The following is a 6,000-nucleotide window of genomic DNA, read 5'->3' on the forward strand; positions in this document are numbered from 1 at the left end:
AGTGAATTACGAAATCGCTTCGGAGCCCTAGGCCGCTTCCTAGGAGATTTGGCCTGAAAGGTCAATTTTTTTTTTGGTTGAATTAGGACCCCAATTCTTGGTCATTAATTGCCCTATATAATATTATTGAGATGGGAAAAGGTTCAAAAAAATTAGAGCTTGTTAGAGAGAAATATGAGTGAATAACGAAATCGCTTCGGAGCCCTAGGAAGCTGCCTAGGAGATTTTGCCTGAAAGGTCATTTTTTTTGTTTGGTTGAATTAGGACCCCAATTCATGGTCAATAATAGCCCAATATAATATTATTGAGATGGGAAAAGGTTCAAAAAATTTAGAGCTTGTTAGAGTGAAATATGAGTGAATTACGAAATCGCTTCGAAACCCTAGGCAGCTGCCTAGGAGATTTGGCCTGAAAGGTCAATTTTTTTGTTTGGTTGAATTAGGACCCCAATTCATGGTCAATAATAGCCCTATATAATATTATTGAGATGGGAAAAGGTTCAAAAAAATTAGAGCTTGTTAGAGAGAAATATGAGAGAATTACGAAATCGCTTCGGAGCCCTAGGCAGCTGCCTAGGAGATTTGGCCTGAAAGGTCAATTTTTTTGTTTGGTTGAATTAGGACCCCAATTCTTGTCAATAATAGCCCTATATAATATTATTGAGATGGGAAAAGGTTCAAAAAAATTAGAGCTTGTTAGAGAGAAATATGAGTGAATTACGAAATCGCTACGGTGCCTTAGGCAGCTGCATAGGAGATTTGGCCTGAAAGGTCAATTTTTTTTTTGGTTGAATTAGGACCCCAATTCTTGGTCATTAATTGCCCTATATAATATTATTGAGATGGGAAAAGGTTCAAAAAAATTAGAGCTTGTTAGAGAGAAATATGAGTGAATTACGAAATCGCTTCGGTGCCTTAGGCTGCTGCCTAGGAGATTTGGCCTGAAAGGTCAATTTTTTTGTTTGGTTATATTAGGACCCCAATTCATGGTCAATAATAGCCCTATATAATATTATTGAGATGGGAATAGGTTCAATAAAATTAGAGCTTGTTAGAGAGAAATATGAGTGAATTACGAAATCGCTTCGGTGCCTTAGGCAGCTGCCTAGGAGATTTGGCCTGAACGGTCAATTTTTTTGTTTGGTTAAATTAGGACCCCAATTCATGGTAAATAATAGCCCTATATAATATTATTGAGATGGGAAAAGGTTCAAAAAAATTAGAGCATTTTAGAGAGAAATATGAGTGAATTACGAAATCGCTTCGGAGCCCTAGGCCGCTTCCTAGGAGATTTGGCCTGAAAGGTCAATTTTTTTTTTGGTTGAATTAGGACCCCAATTCTTGGTCATTAATTGCCCTATATAATATTATTGAGATGGGAAAAGGTTCAAAAAAATTAGAGCTTGTTAGAGAGAAATATGAGTGAATAACGAAATCGCTTCGGAGCCCTAGGAAGCTGCCTAGGAGATTTTGCCTGAAAGGTCATTTTTTTTGTTTGGTTGAATTAGGACCCCAATTCATGGTCAATAATAGCCCAATATAATATTATTGAGATGGGAAAAGGTTCAAAAAATTTAGAGCTTGTTAGAGTGAAATATGAGTGAATTACGAAATCGCTTAGAAACCCTAGGCAGCTGCCTAGGAGATTTGGCCTGAAAGGTCAATTTTTTTGTTTGGTTGAATTAGGACCCCAATTCATGGTCAATAATAGCCCTATATAATATTATTGAGATGGGAAAAGGTTCAAAAAAATTAGAGCTTGTTAGAGAGAAATATGAGAGAATTACGAAATCGCTTCGGAGCCCTAGGCAGCTGCCTAGGAGATTTGGCCTGAAAGGTCAATTTTTTTGTTTGGTTGAATTAGGACCCCAATTCTTGTCAATAATAGCCCTATATAATATTATTGAGATGGGAAAAGGTTCAAAAAAATTAGAGCTTGTTAGAGAGAAATATGAGTGAATTACGAAATCGCTACGGTGCCTTAGGCAGCTGCATAGGAGATTTGGCCTGAAAGGTCAATTTTTTTGTTTGGTTGAATTAGGACCCCAATTCTTGTCAATAATAGCCCTATATAATATTATTGAGATGGGAAAAGGTTCAAAAAAATTAGAGCTTGTTAGAGAGAAATATGAGTGAATTACGAAATCGCTACGGTGCCTTAGGCAGCTGCATAGGAGATTTGGCCTGAAAGGTCAATTTTTTTTTTGGTTGAATTAGGACCCCAATTCTTGGTCATTAATTGCCCTATATAATATTATTGAGATGGGAAAAGGTTCAAAAAAATTAGAGCTTGTTAGAGAGAAATATGAGTGAATTACGAAATCGCTTCGGTGCCTTAGGCTGCTGCCTAGGAGATTTGGCCTGAAAGGTCAATTTTTTTGTTTGGTTATATTAGGACCCCAATTCATGGTCAATAATAGCCCTATATAATATTATTGAGATGGGAATAGGTTCAATAAAATTAGAGCTTGTTAGAGAGAAATATGAGTGAATTACGAAATCGCTTCGGTGCCTTAGGCAGCTGCCTAGGAGATTTGGCCTGAACGGTCAATTTTTTTGTTTGGTTAAATTAGGACCCCAATTCATGGTCAATAATAGCCCTATATAATATTATTGAGATGGGAAAAGGTTCAAAAAAATTAGAGCATTTTAGAGAGAAATATGAGTGAATTACGAAATCGCTTCGGAGCCCTAGGCAGCTTCCTAGGAGATTTGGCCTGAAAGGTCAATTTTTTTTTTGGTTGAATTAGGACCCCAATTCTTGGTCATTAATTTCCCTATATAATATTATTGAGATGGGAAAAGGTTCAAAAAAATTAGAGCTTGTTAGAGAGAAATATGAGTGAATAACGAAATCGCTTCGGAGCCCTAGGAAGCTGCCTAGGAGATTTTGCCTGAAAGGTCATTTTTTTTGTTTGGTTGAATTAGGACCCCAATTCATGGTCAATAATAGCCCAATATAATATTATTGAGATGGGAAAAGGTTCAAAAAATTTAGAGCTTGTTAGAGTGAAATATGAGTGAATTACGAAATCGCTTCGAAACCCTAGGCAGCTGCCTAGGAGATTTGGCCTGAAAGGTCAATTTTTTTGTTTGGTTGAATTAGGACCCCAATTCATGGTCAATAATAGCCCTATATAATATTATTGAGATGGGAAAAGGTTCAAAAAAATTAGAGCTTGTTAGAGAGAAATATGAGAGAATTACGAAATCGCTTCGGAGCCCTAGGCAGCTACCTAGGAGATTTCGCCTGAAAGGTCAATTTTTTTGTTTGGTTGAATTAGGACCCCAATTCATGGTCAATAATAGCCCTATATAATATTATTGAGATGGGAAAAGGTTCAAAAAAATTAGAGCTTGTTAGAGAGAAATATGAGTGAATTACGAAATCGCTTCGGTGCCTTAGGCAGCTGCATAGGAGATTTGGCCTGAAAGGTCAATTTTTTTGTTTGGTTAAATTAGGACCCCAATTCATGGTCAATAATAGCCCTATATAATATTATTGAGATGGGAATAGGTTCAATAAAATTAGAGCTTGTTAGAGAGAAATATGAGTGAATTACGAAATCGCTTCGGTGCCTTAGGCAGCTGCCTAGGAGATTTGGCCTGAAAGGTCAATTTTTTTGTTTGGTTAAATTAGGACCCCAATTCATGGTCAATAATAGCCCTATATAATATTATTGAGATGGGAAAAGGTTCAAAAAAATTAGAGCATTTTAGAGAGAAATATGAGTGAATTACGAAATCGCTTCGGAGCCCTAGGCAGCTTCCTAGGAGATTTGGCCTGAAAGGTCAATTTTTTTTTTGGTTGAATTAGGACCCCAATTCTTGGTCATTAATTTCCCTATATAATATTATTGAGATGGGAAAAGGTTCAAAAAAATTAGAGCTTGTTAGAGAGAAATATGAGTGAATAACGAAATCGCTTCGGAGCCCTAGGAAGCTGCCTAGGAGATTTTGCCTGAAAGGTCATTTTTTTTGTTTGGTTGAATTAGGACCCCAATTCATGGTCAATAATAGCCCAATATAATATTATTGAGATGGGAAAAGGTTCAAAAAATTTAGAGCTTGTTAGAGTGAAATATGAGTGAATTACGAAATCGCTTCGAAACCCTAGGCAGCTGCCTAGGAGATTTGGCCTGAAAGGTCAATTTTTTTGTTTGGTTGAATTAGGACCCCAATTCATGGTCAATAATAGCCCTATATAATATTATTGAGATGGGAAAAGGTTCAAAAAAATTAGAGCTTGTTAGAGAGAAATATGAGAGAATTACGAAATCGCTTCGGAGCCCTAGGCAGCTACCTAGGAGATTTCGCCTGAAAGGTCAATTTTTTTGTTTGGTTGAATTAGGACCCCAATTCATGGTCAATAATAGCCCTATATAATATTATTGAGATGGGAAAAGGTTCAAAAAAATTAGAGCTTGTTAGAGAGAAATATGAGTGAATTACGAAATCGCTACGGTGCCGTAGGCAGCTGCATAGGAGATTTGGCCTGAAAGGTCAATTTTTTTGTTTGGTTAAATTAGGACCCCAATTCATGGTCAATAATAGCCCTATATAATATTATTGAGATGGGAATAGTTTTAAAAAAATTAGAGCTTGTTAGAGAGAAATATGAGTGAATTACGAAATCGCTTCGGTGCCTTAGGCAGCTGCCTAGGAGATTTGGCCTGAAAGGTCAATTTTTTTGCTTGGATAAATTAGGACCCCAATTCATGGTGAATAATAGCCCTATATAATATTATTGAGATGGGAAAAGGTTCAAAAAAATTAGAGCTTGTTAGAGAGAAATATGAGTGAATTACGAAATCGCTTCGGAGCCCTAGGCAGCTGCCTAGGAGATTTGGCCTGAAAGGTCAATTTTTTTGTTTGGTTGAATTAGGACCCCAATTCATGGTGAATAATAGCCCTATATAATATTATTGAGATGGGAAAAGGTTCAAAAAAATTAGAGCTTGTTAGAGAGAAATATGAGTGAATTACGAAATCGCTTCGGTGCCCTAGGCAGCTGCCTAGGATATTTGGCCTGAAAGGTCAATTTTTTTGTTTGGTTGAATTAGGACCCCAATTCATGGTCAATAATAGCCCTATATAATATTATTGAGATGATAAAAGGTTCAAAAAAATTAGAGCTTGTTAGAGAGAAATATGAGTGAATTACGAAATCGCTTCGGAGCCCTAGGCAGCTGCCTAGGAGATTTGGCCTGAAATGTCAATTATTTTGTTTGGTTGAATTAGGACCCTAATTCATGGTCAATAATGGCCCTATATAATATTATTGAGATGGGAAAAGGTTAAAAAAAATTAGAGCTTGTTAGAGAGAAATATGAGTGAATTACGAAATCGCTTCGGTGCCTTAGGCAGCTGCCTAGGAGATTTGGCCTGAAAGGTCAATTTTTTTGTTTGGTTAAATTAGGACCCCAATTCATGGTCAATAATAGCCCTATATAATATTATTGAGATGGGAATAGGTTCAAAAAAATTAGAGCTTGTTAGAGAGATATATGAGTGAATTACGAAATCGCTTCGGAGCCCTAGGCAGCTGCCTAGGAGATTTGGCCTGAAAGGTCAATTCTTTTGTTTGGTTGATTTAGGACCCCAATTCATGGTCAATAATTGCCCTATATAATATTATTGAGATGGGAAAAGGTTCAAAAAAATAAGAGCTTGTTAGAGTGAAATATGAGTGAATTACGAAATCGCTTCGGAGCCCTAGGCACCTGCCTAGGAGATTTGGCCTGAAAGGTCTATTTTTTTGTTTGGTTAAATTAGGACCCCAATTCATGGTCAATAATAGCCCTATATAATATTATGGAGATGGGAAAAGGTTCAAAAAAATTAGAGCTTGTTAGAGAGAAATATGAGTGAATTACGAAATCGCTTCGGAGCCCTAGGCTGCTGCCTAGGAGATTTGGACTGAAAGGTCAATTTTTTTGTTTGGTTGAATTAGGACCCCAATTCATTGTCAATAATAGCCCTATATAATATTATTGAGATG

The sequence above is a fragment of the Humulus lupulus genome, chromosome 9 (genome assembly GCF_963169125.1).
Source record: "Humulus lupulus chromosome 9, drHumLupu1.1, whole genome shotgun sequence".
Taxonomy (NCBI): domain Eukaryota; kingdom Viridiplantae; phylum Streptophyta; class Magnoliopsida; order Rosales; family Cannabaceae; genus Humulus; species Humulus lupulus.